This window comes from Manis pentadactyla, chromosome X (genome assembly GCF_030020395.1).
Source record: "Manis pentadactyla isolate mManPen7 chromosome X, mManPen7.hap1, whole genome shotgun sequence".
NCBI lineage: Eukaryota > Metazoa > Chordata > Mammalia > Pholidota > Manidae > Manis > Manis pentadactyla.
Genome location: NC_080038.1, coordinates 66,469,684 through 66,485,517, shown reverse-complemented (window position 1 = coordinate 66,485,517; position 15,834 = coordinate 66,469,684). Strand labels below are relative to the sequence as shown.

General features: G+C 33.8%; 1 long non-coding RNA gene across 2 annotated transcripts in view; it reads right to left on the bottom strand.

The window, feature by feature from the left end:
• The window catches only part of LOC118931428 (uncharacterized), a 128,703-nt gene that overhangs the window by 71,080 nt on the left and 41,789 nt on the right, over positions 1–15,834 (bottom strand). For both annotated transcript variants that reach the window (XR_008995165.1, XR_008995164.1), the window contains exon 2: positions 10,882–10,912. This is a non-coding gene — a long non-coding RNA (uncharacterized LOC118931428). The remainder of the gene's footprint in view (positions 1–10,881; positions 10,913–15,834) is intronic.

The window sequence follows — 15,834 nt, the reverse complement described above, 5'->3', positions numbered from 1 at the left end:
GTTTATCCTTTTGCACACTTTTGATTTTTTAAAGCACATTACTACCCTAAGTATTATAAGAACAAAATTATATCACCACAAATGTGATGGGAGTAAAACTAAAACTAAATGAACCTCATTACATTTTGAGATTATACTATAACCATATGGAAGGAAAGAAAGGAAGGCAAATGGAATGGGAAAGGGGAAGAGAAGAGGGAAGGAGCAAGGAAAGAAGGAAGGATGGATTCAAGTATCTTAGAAACATCTGACAATATACCCTCAGTGTTGGGTAGGGGATGTGTGTCAAGAGACAAGAAGCAGATGTGCAAACAAATCCTTAACTCCTTTTAGTAGGTTTGCTTACTGATTTGGGGATGAAGCAATTTTAAGTATTTTAGATATACTATAAGGTTGCCTAATTGTATAAATGTTTTAGATGTTGCTGAGAACCAGTTTTCTCACTGTGCATAGAAGGAAGATATAATTACAGAATGGGGAAAAGCAAGAAAGAACAATGTAGGGATGGATTGGAAATGAAGGTATAGTATGAACCCACACAATTTCTAAAATATGTGTACGTGCATATATATTTATGTATGTGTGTGTGTGTATATTATGTATGGGTATGTGTGTGTGTACACACGTATATGTGTACACTGTAAGGGCCAAAAAGCAAAGACTCTAGAAACAATGTGCAACCTCACAGCCCAGATCTTGGTTTCTAAATACTATTCCTCCACTAAAAGGAACCAAGGCTCCTAGGCTCCTAGAAAAAATGGATAACTGCAGGATGACGATGGATAGATACAAGATGAGTTTTATGATGACAAAAGTAAGGAAGTGCTCAAATAAATGTTGGGGATACATCACAAGGAGATAAGAAATAGTTTGAAGGAGCCCCCACTGGCCAAATCTAGAACATTTTGAGCAAAAAATAATTAAGAAACATATGAATTACAAGCCATTGAGAAAAGCTAAGAATTTGAATCCATCATGATAACTAATAAATAAATCAGAGAGAAGGTAGGCCTTGTGCTTATAATATTATGCTGAGGCCTAATTGGTAAATCTGGAGAGAGTAGTAAAGTTGTAAAACAATCAGGGAAAAGAATGAACAAGGGAAAAGACTAAAATCAGGGGGACATTTTGAAGGGGAGCAGGATATTTTCATTATCTTAATAAGTCTCACAATATTGTGATGGAATCCTGTGTCTAGACTGTAAGAGTGTGAATATTTTGGTTGCCATATTGTACTACAGTATTACAAGGCTGTAGAAATGCTGCAGATTAAAGACTAAAAAGACATGTCAACTAAATGCAATACTTGCCTCTAGCCTGAATCCAAGACAGAGTGGACAAAGTTACTATAATTGGTATGGAATATGAAAGGCAGGTTAGACAAATGAGGTTGACAAATATACTACAGCTATTTTTTTAAAATCGTTATTCATAGGAAATACCCACTGAAATATTTAGGGGTACAGGGCCAAATGGTCCAGAGAAAAAACAAAAAACAGAACAATTATATAGGATGGAGAGCAAAGTGCACAAAAGATAAAACAAGAAGTGTAAAATGTGAATAGATAAATACCAATAAGAGAGTACATGTGTTACTTGTATTATTTTTTAGGGGTAAGTTTGAAATTATTTTCAAATGAAAAGTTTTTTAAAAACGGGGGATAGAACATTTAAAAAAAGCTTCCATAAATCACAATGCAGAGCATTTTTTTAAACCGTCACAAATCAATCAACAAAATCCAAAGACGGAACAACCCAACAGATTGCAGTAAAAGCCATGAACAGAAATTTTAAAAAAGGAAACCAGAATCATTAATAAACCTAAGAAAAGATCTTCAAAACATCCAATAATCAGTGAAAGGAAAATTCAAACACGAGATATCATTTCATATCAATCATATTGGCAAGTTTTTAATAACTAAAGTGTTGAAGTATATGTGGAGGGTGGGGATGGGGGGTGAGGGCGGGAGGTAAGAGATATGGAAGGGAAAGAAAATAACACTGAGAAACCAATATTCTCAGCATCTTTGGTAAGAGTGTAAACTGGGACAATCACTCTGGAGAGTACTACATATTTCACTTTAAATACAACACAATTTCACCTTAAAAACACTAAATAAATTCTCACAGATGTGCACAAGATATATAAAGATTTCACTGCAGCATTGTATTTAACAGTAAGTAAACTGGAAACAACCTAACTGTCCATTAATAGGATAACAGATACACTGTATTTTCACCAAATGGAGTATGAATCAGTAACTGAAATGAAGACTGGATTAACACATTTGTCAACATAGATAAATCCAAGGGTAAGATATTAAAAATACCTGATAGTAAGTGCAGGTACCAGTCAATCAGAAAGGACACTGGCTATGAAATAACTTATGGGTATATCACTCTGTTCTTGCTGAATATCCTATATTTCAAATAATGAGTGAAAAAGTCCAATGTGTAGAATAATGTGGCATTTTATAAAGCTTATTAGCATGGATTATGATTCACACACATAATGTAGGGGGGTCACGGAAGGCAATACAGCACAGAGAAGACAAGTAGTGACTCTATAGCATCTTACTACACTAACAGACAGTGACTACAATGGGGTGTGAGGGAGGGACTTGATAATACGGGTGAATGTAGTAACCACAATGTTGCTTATGCGAAACCTTCATAAGATTGTATATCAGTGATACCTTTACAAAAAAAGCTTATTAGCATGGAAAATAACAATATATATAACTAAGCAGTAAAAATATTTTTCAAATGTATTGTAAGAACATATAACTTCAGAATAAGAGCAACTTGTGGCAATGGATCAAGAGAAACAAAGGGGGCTTTAACTGTACCTTTCTAAATTTTTTAAAATTCTGAGGTATAAAATGTGTCAAAGCAGGGAAGTGGCAACAAATGTTCAATGTCATTCCAAATATTTTGTTTGCAGTATTTCATTTAAAAACTTCAGATGGCTTGTTTTCAATACAATGTGGTATAAATTACCAAGAAAGGCATTCTAGGTTCTGTACATTCTAGCCCCAAACTACTTGTCCTGTCTCATCACCTATTGTTCTCCACCTCACATGACCCTTATGTTACAATGTCATTCTAAATATGCCATAAACTTGTTCAAAAATGTTTTTACTCCTACTTTCCCTCTACATAGAATATATTTTAACCCAATCTATATGAAGCAAAAAAACTATACTAACTCTTGAAAGCCAAACACAAATGTGACCCTTTTGCTGAAATCACCTTTGAAAATCCCATTCAGAATGAGCCCTTCTCTGTGTTCTCTTTTCACAGCAATCCGTATATATTTTTTACTATTTATAACACATCACATTGCCATTTTGTTGCTCACTGAAGCTAGGAATTTATCATTGTAGATCTTTCAAAAGAACAATATTTTGGCTTGGTTAAGTTTCTGTATTATTTGCCTGCTCTCTGTATCACTGATTTCTACTGTTTATTATTTTATTATTTCTACTTTTTATGGGTTTACTTTTTGTTCTTTTTCTAGCTTCCTAAGGTGGAGCTTAGGCTACTGCTATTTAGTGTTTTCTTCCTTTCTAATAAGAGCATTTAATAAATAAAAGCATTAATAATGAATTATAATTTTCCTTCTAAGCTCTGCTTTAGCTACATTCCATGAACATGTTATGTTACATTATCAATACCATTCTCATCAAAATGTTTTCTTATTCCCCTAGCAGTTTCCCTTTTGATTCATGAATGATTTAGAACTATGTTATCTACTTTCCAAATATTTGGGCTATTTCCAGATATCTTAGTTTGCTTGATGTCTACTTTAATTTTCCTATTTTAATGTTATAATGCAAACATATACTTACCTAAATCTTAAAATTTATCAAGACACATTTCATGGCCCACTATGTGGACTATGTTGGTGAATGTGATGTACACTTGTAACTGTATATTTTGTGATGCAGTGTACAATAATTATCAATTCTATCAAGGTGGTTGATAGCATGTATCAGATCATCTGTCTTTACTGATTCTTCTGGTCTATGTACTCTATCAATTGTAGAGAGCAGGATGATGAAAACATTCAACTATAATTTCTCGAATTACCTCTTTTCCCCCCTGCTTTATTCTTCCTTCTCAGGATTGCTTTGGCTATTCGGGGTCGTTGGCGATTCCATATGAATTTTTGTACTATTTGCTCCAGTTCGTTGAAGAATGCTATTGGTATTTTGATAGGGATTGCATTGAATCTATAGATTGCTTTGGGCAGGATGGCCATTTTGACTATATTAATTCTTCCTAGCCAAGAGCATGGGATGAGTTTCCATTTGCTAGTGTCCTCTTCAATTTCTCTTAAGTGTGTCTTGTACTTTTCAGGGTATAGGTCTTTCACTTCCTTGGTTAGGTTTATTCCTACATATTTTATTCTTTTTGAAGCAATTGTGAATGGAATTGTTTTCCTGATTTCTCTTTCTGCTAATTCATTTGTTAATGTATAGGAAAGCCACAGATTTCTGTGTATTAATTTTGTATTCTGCAACTTTGCTGAATTCCGATATTAGTTCTAGTAGTTTTGGAGTGGAGTCTTTAGGGTTTTTTATGTACATATAATGTCATCTGCAAATAGTGACAGTTTGACTTCTTCTTTACCAATCTGGATTCCTTGTATTTCTTTGTTTTGTCTAATTGCCGTGGCTAGGACCTCCAGTACTATGTTGAATAACAGTGGGGAGAGTGGGCATCCCTGCCTTGTTCCCGATCTTAGAGGAAAAGCTTTCAGCTTCTCGCTGTTTAGTATGATGTTGCCTGTGGGTTTATCATATATGGCCTTTATTACATTGAGGTACTTGCCCTCTATACCCATTTTGTTGAGGGTTTTTATCATGAATGGATGTTGTGTTTCGTCGAATGCTTTTTCAGTGTCTATGGAGATGATCATGTGATTTTTGTCCTTTTTGTTTATGTGGTGGATGATGTTGATGGATTTCCTTCCCCCTTAATTTTATCATTTTTTTATTTTATGTATTTTTATCCCCTTATTAGCCATATACATTTATGACTGCTTGGCTTCCTGATAAGTTGACCCTTTTAGCATTATGAAACATCCATCTTTACTTCTTGTAATTGTCTGTGGTGTGTTTTATCTAACATTAAAGTAAATTTCCCATTGACATCATAAAATTGTGTCTTGATTTTGTATCCATTCTGGATAATCTCTGCCTTTTAATTGAAGTTAAGTCCATTAACATTTTATGTTGTGTTGATATGGTTATTTATGGCTCTTACAATTATTTGTTTCCTATTTGCTCTCTCTGTTTTGATCTACTCCCCTCTTACATCACACTGCAAACAGGAGCTCCTTACTCAAATTACAATTTCAGTGCCTACCCATATTAAGACTTATGCTGAGGCAGCACTCAGTAAAACTGTAAAATAGATAAATGAAAAAAGCCAGACAATTCTAAGATGTAAATAAACACTTGGCAAGGGACAAATTCCATTCAACACATACAGAGAGAAAATACTAAATATTAACATGAAGGACAGAATACTTAATATTCAGCCTTGGAAAATACTTAAACGCTATGATTGTTTGATAGTTCCAGAAATTTACAATGGTTTACATATAAATCAGATAAGTACTAAGTTTATGAAAATAGCAGAGCACCTTTTAATTTTTTTGCGCAATATTCCCTACTCCATTTTGGAAGAATTCCAGTCACTATGTTGAACTTAAGTGCTATGGGAAAACTTCCACTCACCAAACTCAAGTAGAAATGATGGATAAAATAGAACACGCTAATAAAAATAAACAAGAAACCTCAAAAAGAAGATTAGAAATTTCTCAGGTATCAGAAACAAAGAATTCAAAGCCACTACTGTGAAATCTAGGCACAAATTGTCTCCAGAAAGAAAAGGAGCTTTGGGAAAGGCTTCCTGCATGAGGTCAAGGCCCTACATATCCAAAAAAGAGAGTGGCAATCCAGTTTGTTAGAAAAAGCATAAAATCCAAATATGACTTATTCCCACCAAGATGTTTAAACATTTTAACAGTAAGGTATTAACAAAGGGCCACGTGGTGGAAAATATGCTGGGAAGCTGCTCAGGCTGAGAGTGGGGATGGGGGTGGGGGAATTGGTAAGGAACTGGCTATACGTGTTTGATCTGAGTTTTTTAAACCTACCAATAAAGTTAAGACAAATGTAAGGGAAGGCCTAATATGGATATGACTGGCTTAGGCGACGTCAGGGAACGAATGTGAACCCTGTAGTGCTCAGCCAATGAGGAACCAGGGGAGAGACTCGCGCACTAGCAGATAAATTAACTGGTGTCAATTTCCCCAGGTGTGCCTACTCACCAGATATCCGATCTTGCAAGACCGTCATTAAAGCCTCGCTTGGCTGTTCTCTTTTTCTCCATGTCCACTTATTGAGTTTGGACCAGCGAGTGTGTTTCTCACAAGTTCCACAAGCAACATATAAAAATACTCTTCACCCATCACTACCAACAGTAGCTGTCTATTTAATTTTATCCCAGTTTAGTAGATGAGAAAGGATATTGCACTAAGAACATAACTTCCATTTCCTTCAATTATCTATCTATTCCGTGTTTATTACTGATTTGGATAGGTATTTCCAAGGACTTATCTATTCATATCTTTTACCCACTTTACCTACTATTTTTCTTACTAACTTCTTGAAACAGCATAATTAGTAACCCTTTATCTTTTGTGTGCAATGGAATTAGTTTTCTTTCCAATTCTATTTGTGGTGTGTTTTACCAAAGAAGTTTTTATTTTTAAACTTTATATACTTAGATCTATCATTAAAAAGGATTCAAAAGTTTCTATTATAGTTGGAGGCTGTAATTTTCACAAGTAAAAAAAGTGAATTTCCAGAGATATTAAAAATTTTAAGTCCTTACATTTTTATCAATTCTCCTACTTCATGCAACTCTTAACCTAGCTTGAACAAGTTATCATATCAACAAATAATTAGACCATATTTTCAATTTTTCTCCAAGTTATTTTTTATTCATGGTTTAATTTGCTATAGACTAAGGGACTTTTGGGCAGACAAAGCAAATTTCTGACCAAATAATATTACCATGGATGAAGGTCATTTCATAATGATAAAGGGATTAAGAAAGAATTAACAATGTCAAAAGTCTATGCAGAGCTCCAAAATAAGCAAAAACTGAGAGAACTTCAGGGAGAAAAACACTAATTAGCAATTACATTGAAAGATTTCAACATACTTTTCTCCACAACTGAAAAACTGGATAGAATATCAGTAAGGATATAGATGACTTGAACAACTCAATCAACTAACGTGACCTGACTGATTTAACATTTCAGCCAACAACAGCAGAGCACACATTTATTAAGATAGGTCACAATAAGGTCCAAAAAACAATCTTAAGTAAATTTAAAGACTGAAAATCATCAACTACACTTAAATAAAAAAAAAAAAGAAAGAAAATCATACAAAGTATGTTCTTTGACTACAAGAGAATTGAAATAGGTGATAATCACAGAGAGATCTCTGGAATAACTCCCAAATATATGCAAACTAAACAGCATACCTCATGGATCAAGAAATCAACTTGGAAGTTACAAAGTATTTTGAACAGAATAAAAATGAAAACTATAAATCAAAATCTGTGGGATGTTGCCAAAAATGTACATAGGAGAAAATAGCATAAAATACCTAAATGAAAAAGTCCTATCTTAGTCATCTGACCTTTAGAGACCAGAAAAAGAACAAATTAAAATAAATATCACCCCCAAAAAATCAGTGAAATTGATAACATAAAAAAAGAAAAATCAGTGAAAATAATATCTGGATTTTCAGATCAATAAAACGAAAAAGCCTATAGCCAGGCTCATCAGGGAACAAAGAGAAAGCACTATCACAAATGAGAAAGGTGACCACCAGAGATTATATAGCTATAAAACAAATAAGTGAATTTTATAAATGACTTTATGTCAATAAACTCAATGACTGAGATAAAATGGACAAATTCCTTTAAAAATGCAAACTATCACAGGTCACCCAAAAATACATATATTTAACCTGAACACCCACCTCTAAATCAATTAAAGATATTGAGTTAAAAGTTAAAAATCCTCAAGAAAGAATACATTAGGTCAAGATGGATTCATCGGTGAATTCTACCAAACATGTAAAGATGAAATAATATGGTTTCTACTAAGTACTATTCCAGAAAACTGAAGAGATATTACTTTCCAACTCACCTCAATTAATTCGACCACATCACCTTGATCCTAACATCTCACAGATATTAGAAAATTACAAACTAACCTTCCTCATGAAAGTAAATGTAGCTATTCTTAACAAAATTTAAGTAAAGTTAATCTAACAACATATAAATAGGGCAATTCACCTTGTCAAAACAGTATTTAACCCATGCAGACCTGTTTCATAATTTTAAAAACCAATAGAACCAGCCAGTCTAAATCGATTAACATACAAAATATAAAGACCTCATACGCCTAAACATCAAGAAAACAAATAACCCAATTAAAAAATGGGCAGAGGATCGGAACAGACATTTTTTCAAAGAACATTTTTACAAATGGCCAACTGGCACACGAAAAGATGCTCCATGCTGCTCATCATGAAGCAAATTTAAATCAAAACCACAATGCGGTACCACTTCACACCAGACTGGCCACTATCCAAAAGAAAAGAAATAACAAGTGTTGGTGAGGATGTGGAGAAACGGGAACCCTCCTACACAGTTGGTGGGAAGGTAAATGGGTGCAGCCACTTTGGAAAGCTGTATGGAGGTTCTTGAAAAAATGAAAAATAGAAATACCATAGGACCCAGTAACTCCACTTCTACGAATTTACCCAAAGAAAACAAAATCTGATTCAAAAAGATATTTGCACCCCTATGTTTACTGCCACATTATTTACAACAGCCAAGATATGGAAGCAACCAAAGTGCCTGTCAATAGATGAATGGATAAAGATATGGTATATTCAGACAATAGAATATTCTTCAGCTATAAAAGAGAAAGAAATCCTGCCATTTGCAACAACATGAATGGACCTAGAGGGTATTATGCTAAGTGAAAGAAGCCAGGTGGAGAAAGACAAATACTGTACGATTTCACTTATATGTGGGATCTAAAAACAAAACCAAACAAAATAAACAAAATTGCAGTGGACAGAGACACTGAGAAGTGAATGGTGGTTACCAAAGGGGAGGGATTGGGGTGGGTGGGTGAAATAGATGAAGGGGATAAAAAAGGTACAAAATCTCAATCATAATATAAATTAGTCATGGGGATGAAGGTACAGTATAGAGAACACACTCAATAGTTCTGTAACATCTTTCTATATTGACAGGTAGTAACTACACTAGTTGGGGTAAGGATTTAAGAATGCATACAACTGTTGAATCACTATGTTGTATACTAGAAGCCAATATAGTATTATATATCAAAATAAATAAAAGCCCACATTTATTTCTAAAAAAAACAGTGTAGTTTAATATATTGAATTCAAAAAGAAAAACCATATCATCATCTCAATGAACACAAAAAAAGCCTATTCAAGACTTTAAAACTCTCAGAAAACTAAGAATGAAAAGAAACTGGTTTAACCTAATAAAGGAAATCTACAAAACAAAAACCTATAGCTACCATCATGCATAACAATGAAAGACTGAAAGCCTTCTTCTGAAGGGAGTAAGACAAGGATGCCCATTCCTACCACTTCTATTCAACATTGTACTGGGAGTTCTAGGTGGCAAATAAGGAGACAAAAAAGTAGAGAAAATGAGAGTAGAAGGCAGAAGTAAAACTGTTCTTATCTGCAGGTGAAATGATCCCATAATGTAGAAAATCCTAAGGAATCCACAATAAAAGTACAACTAACAAAGAATTTCAGGAAGTAACACGGTATAAGGCTTAAAGCCAAAAATCAATTGTATTTTATATTAACAATAAACTATTTAAAAATGAAACTGAGAACTGCATTCAGAATAGCATCAAAAAGAATAAAACATTTAAGAATAAACTTAACAAAATAAAAACTTCATTTTTAACTAAAATTTTTAACTACATAAAAACTATGAAATAGCATAGAGAAACAGAAGATGTATAAATGGGAAGAAATATATGGAAATTTATGTTCATGGTTTGGAAGACATAGTATTATTATGAAGACAACTCTCACCAAAGTGATTATAAAGTCAATGCAACCCATATCAAAACCCCAGCAGGCTTTTTTTGGGGAGAAAACAGCAAGCTGATCCTGAATGCAAGAAATGCAGAATACCCAAAACAACTTTGCAGAACAAGGCAGTAGGTCTATGGTTACCTTATTTTAAAGCTACAGTAATCAAGACAGTGTAACAATGACTGAAAGAGTAGATAACGAAAATAACTGATATACTGGACTTCATCAAAATTTTAACGCTTCAAATAGATATTACAATATTTGTAAATCACATTTCTGATAAAGGACTCGTTTTATATACATATATACAATATGTAATACCATATAATATACACATAATTATTACATAATAATATATACCTATCTCATACTGCAATAAGAAAAATAATAGAAATGGAGAAAATATTTAAATGATATTCCACCAAATACATATATGAATGAGCAATAAGCAAATGAAAAGATGCTCAACCTTAACAGAGTTTAAGGAAATGCAAAATAAAACCACAATGAAGTAACAATTCACATTAACTAAAATGGCTATCATCAAAAACACAGGCAATAACAAGTGATAATAAGGATGTGGAGAAATATGAACTCTCATACAGTGGCAGGTGGAAATGTAAAATAACACAGTCACTTTGGAAAACAGTTTGGCAACTTCTGTAAAAGTTACATAAATACTTACCATATGATCCAGTTGTTCTACTCCAAAGAATCTAGACAAGAGCAATGAAAACATAAAAGGACACATACATCAATGTTCATAACAGCATTTATAATAATAGCCAAAGGGAAAAAAAGGTTAACAATTTAACTTTCTGTCAAATGCAGAACGGGGAAACAGAAATGTGGTATACCTATAAACTTGAACAATATTCAGCTCTAAAAAAGTGATAAAATACTTATATATGATATCACTAGGAAAAACCTCAAAAAGATTTTAAATAAGTGAAGAAAGCCAAACTCAATATAATAAATACAAGATTTCATTTATATGAAATATCCAGAAAAAGCTAATTTTTAGACAGATCAATGGTAGCCTGGGACTGGGGATGGGAACAAGACTGACTATAAATGGGCTTGAGGGAATTTTGGAAATAATGAAGTGTCTTAATACTGGATTGTGGTAACTGCTGCACATTATACAAATTCACTAAAAATAAATGAGTTGTGTACATACAATGGATAATTTTTATGGTATGATATTATACCTTAACAATACTTAAGAAGAACCAAATTGAAAAATTTTCACTAAAAAAATACATCTATAATAAAAAATTTCACTTGAGATCCCCACAGAAGAAGAGACACAGTAAAAGAGTCATGGGATTTTAAGACGGATCAATAGAAATTAACCAATCTGAGCTGGTGAAGCAATGATTCAAACAACTGCAAATTTCTTACCAGAAACCATGGCGGACACAGATGGCAGAAAAACATCTTTAAAGCACTGAAAGCAGAAAAACCTAACACCACTTTAGCCACTGAAAATGTCCTTCAAGAATGAAGGTGAAATGAACACATTCTTAGATGCAGGAAAATGAAGAGAATTCATCTCAAGCAGTTGAGATGAAATGACAGAGTTCTTTAGTCTGAAGGTAAATGATATCAAGGAGAAACTAGAATCTTAAGGAATGAAGAAAGGAACTGATAAATGACTGAGTAAATACAAAAGATGATTTCTCTCCTCTTACATTATTTAAAATATGACTCTTTAAAGCACAAATCCTAACACAGTCTTGGGCTTTCAAAATATGTAAATGTAAAACACCTGGCAACCATTAAAAAAAATGGGGGAAGTAATAAGTCTATAAATGTAAGACTCCTGTTTCACTTTAAGTTGTAAGACATTAAGTCTATATGAACTGTTAGGTGATTGCTAGGTATGTATACTGTAATTCCTACAGCAACAAGAACAACTAAACAAATTTAAGAGATGTAAACAAAAAGTTTAACAACATTAAAGTGGAATACTAAAAAATGTTCAAATAATGTAGAAGAAAAAAATGAGAAACAGCAACAAACAAAAAAGACAACAAAGCTCAGACATGTAGAAAGCTAGAAACAGCATCACTACATCCCTTAAGAGAAGAAAAGGTCTTGACAACTGCAAATTAGTGATTTTCATGATCCTAGAAATGAAGTCATGGTGCAAAAAATTATATAGAAATTAAAAGAAAGGAAGGTGCTTGCAGAGAAAAACAATTTTAGAGTTTGACTGGAACAAATGACATAGAAAGTCAAATAAAAGCAGGTAGGAAGATTAAACTAAAAATTATAATAAATTGCTAAAGGCCAAGAATGGGCTAGTGAGAATGAGAAGCCCCCCAGAGTTTCAAAAACGGGGTGGGTTGCACCCACCTGTAGCCGTTAAAAACAGGTAGTCAAAAGAGAAGATTACAGATTAAGATTCCCTTTGGTGTTTCCAGGGGAGGGGAGCAGCAACCATGTCCAGAATTCTACTCAGATGCACCTCTCCTATCTCTCTTACCAAAAAAAGAGGTTTTAATTTAAAAGGAAGATTCATTAAAACCTGCAGAAGCAGAGGAATAGAGGGCAGACTAATGGTAATACCAGGCCCATCTCCCCTAGGGAACACAAGCCTAAGTGCACAATGTGGGGACACCCACTGGACACCATCCACATTTGGGTAAGGGGAGAAAATATAAAGCTTTAGCCCTGGAGGAGGAACAGGAACACATGCTAAGAACAGCATTACATTTGAAGGCACAAGACTTGTGAAGGCCATACCCCAAGACTCAGATTCATAATGCCCACTTAAAACTAAGTCTTCATCAGAATATTAGAGAATGCCCCATCCCCCTGCCATTTCTACCCCAACCACACGCTAACAAGCATCCACTAAAATTCAAATACACAGGGGAAAGCTGAAGGAGACTGTTCCTCTCTGGGGAGCAGTGCAATGGGGGAAAACCTAAAACCAAGCAGAAACACAAAAACAAAGTATCACTACTTGGTTCCAAGTCTCTGGTACACTGAAAGAAACCGTAATAACAAGCTTCAAAACCTAGCCCACTTCTGACTAGTTTGACACAAAGTTCTACATTAATAGCATAGACAAAGGAAAGGTGTGCTTTTCTCCAAGAAGAAACAGTATTTATTTCACTATCTACTATCTTATATAACAAGTCTTGAGTTTCAACAAAAATTAAAATGTGTACAAAAACAAAGGGAACAAAAACAGCCTGGAAAAAAAAAAGAACTTCAAAATCAGACTCAGATATGAGATGTGGGAACAAACAGAGAATTTAAAATAAACAGGACAACATGTTAAAACTGTCAACAGGCACACAGGTAGTATCAAAAGAGAGATGGAAATTATAAGAAAGAATCAAATGAAAACGGTAGAAATTGAGTACACATTAACAGAAATGAAGAATGCTTTTAATGGGCTCATAAGTAGACTCTACACAAATGAAGAATCAGGGAACTCAAACATAGGTCAATAGGAACTACCAAACTAAGATGCAAACAGAAGGTGGGGCGGGGGTGGGGGTGGGGAACTATCATTCAAGACAAAACTACAAGACAGTAAAAAACAAAACAAAACAAAGAAACGGTTGCCAGACACTGAGAGGTAGAGGGAGGGTTAATTAAGTGGAGTACAGAGGATTTTTAGGGCAGAGACACTGTATAATACTTTAATGATGGATGCATCATTATACATTTCTCCAAACCCACAGAATGTACAACAGCAAAAATTTTACATAATCTTATAATTTTCAAAGAAAAATAGTTTTATTTTTCCCTCTCCAATTAAGATTTTTTTATCTTTTATTCATCTTATTGGACTAAGACTTTCAGGATGACTTTGAATATGTTTACCACGGTTGCAGAATATAAGGCTAATAAACAAAAGTCAATTACATTCCTATATAGCTATGAATAGTTGGAATTTCAAATGAAAAAAAAAAGGTATAATAGCATCCCCCAAAATGAAGTTCTTTACGTATTTATGTATAAATCTAACAATATATGTTATATGCTGATCTATATGGATCTATATGCTGAAATATGAAATGTTAATGAAATAAATCAAAGATCTAGATACATAGGGAGGAGAACTATGTCCATGAAATAGAAGGTGCATTAAGATACCAAATTTCCCCAATTTCATCTACAGATTCAGTATCATCTCAATCAAAATCTCAGCAACCATTTTGTAGATTTAAAAGGTATTTTTGAAGATAAAGACGGACAATAATGTAGAAATAGACCATCTCTGAGAGACGGCACAAAGGGAATACAACCTGAGGGTGACACAGTCATTTAGGAAATCCAGAGCTACTACCCTAGCCAAACAATCCTACTCACAAAGTAGGGGTGTCACTCTTGAGAAAACCAAGCCACTCCCTCTGCCCTCAGCTCCAGAGCACCAGTACAGAGGTTTTGCCAAGGGGCAGAGGCAAGCTATACTAATAAAGAGCTCAGAAGGTATCCCCAAAGGAACCGACTTCATTTAGAACATACTGAGGAAAGGATCAATCCTAAGAGCACATTCAAAAACAATGGAAAATTTGGTGATAAGCAATTAAAACAGGAGATGTAACTACATGCAGCAACAAGCTAAAGGAACACCACTTAGAAGTTCATCTGAAAGAATCAGGTAAAGAGGTCAGAAGAGCTCTCCTGTGAGCTGTGTATATGCCTTCAGACCACAACGGAATTAAACTAGAAGACAGTAACAAAAAGATAACTGGAATATCCCAAATACTACCAGATTAAATAATATACTTCTAACTAGCACGTGGATCAAAGAGATCTCAAGAGAATTTAAAATGAATTTTGAGCTAAATGAAAACACAACATCAAAAATTGCAGGATACAATGAGAGCAGTATTTAGAGGGATATTCCCAAGAAAAAAGATCTAAAATAAAGAGATCTAAACTTCTACCTTAGGAAAACAGTAAAGAGCAAATTAAATCCAAAGTAAGCTGGAAAAAAAAAAAAAACCCAGCAGAAATCAATTAAATTAAAAAGAGCAAACCAATAGACAAAATCTACAAATCTTAAAGCTTATTCTTTCAAAATATCAACAAAATAAATAAGTCTCCATAAATGACAACTATGAATAAAAAAATAAAGACACAAATTACTAATATCAGAAATGAAAGCAGGGCATCACTATAGATACCATGGACATTAAAAGGATAATAAAGGAATACTATAAGTAACTATGCCCCCCGATTGTACAATCTAGATGAAATGGACCAATTTCTTGAAAGAAACAATCTGCCAAAACTCACAGAAGGAAAAAGATAATCTCATTAGGCCTATATCTATTAAAGAAATGAAATCAGTAATTAATAATCTCCCAAAACATAAAGCACCAGGCTCAGATGGGCTCACAAACATTATATCAATTCGCTACAATATCTTCCAGAAGATAGAAATAAAGGGAATACTTCCTCATCCTATGAGGCCAACATTACCCTAATACCAAAACCAAAGACATTACAGAAAACTACACAACAGCAGCTACACTGACATAAATGCACAAATCCTCAAATTAGTAAACTGAATCCAGCAATGTAGATAAGAATTACACACCATGACAAAGTAGGGTTTATCCAAAATATGCAAGGCTAGTCCAGTTATTTGAAAATCAATGTATGT